The sequence below is a fragment of the Penaeus monodon genome, chromosome 20 (assembly GCF_015228065.2).
Source record: "Penaeus monodon isolate SGIC_2016 chromosome 20, NSTDA_Pmon_1, whole genome shotgun sequence".
NCBI lineage: Eukaryota > Metazoa > Arthropoda > Malacostraca > Decapoda > Penaeidae > Penaeus > Penaeus monodon.
The window spans coordinates 40576247-40576469 of NC_051405.1; the positions used below are offsets into that span (position 1 = coordinate 40576247).

General features: G+C 46.6%; 1 protein-coding gene across 1 annotated transcript in view; it reads left to right on the forward strand.

The window, feature by feature from the left end:
- The window catches only part of LOC119585817 (carbonic anhydrase-related protein 10-like), a gene marked incomplete at its 5' end in the record, with an annotated part of 34669 nt that overhangs the window by 30412 nt on the left and 4034 nt on the right, over positions 1–223 (forward strand).

Below are 223 nucleotides of genomic sequence, written 5' to 3' on the forward strand. Positions count from 1 at the left end.
TCCAATCTGTCTATCTAGTCACCCTCTATTTCTCCCGTGACACAATGTGACATCTTGGACACTTTGTGGCACTTGGCTATCGGTCTGTGAAACGCAGAACAATGAACCTCGCCTTTATCGGCTGAAGCACGCCGTCTCTCCGGTGTTTCTATCTGACAAAGGACAGAGGGACACGATATAATCTCGTCCAGATTCAAATTCGTTCAATTTCCTTTTCGGTGTG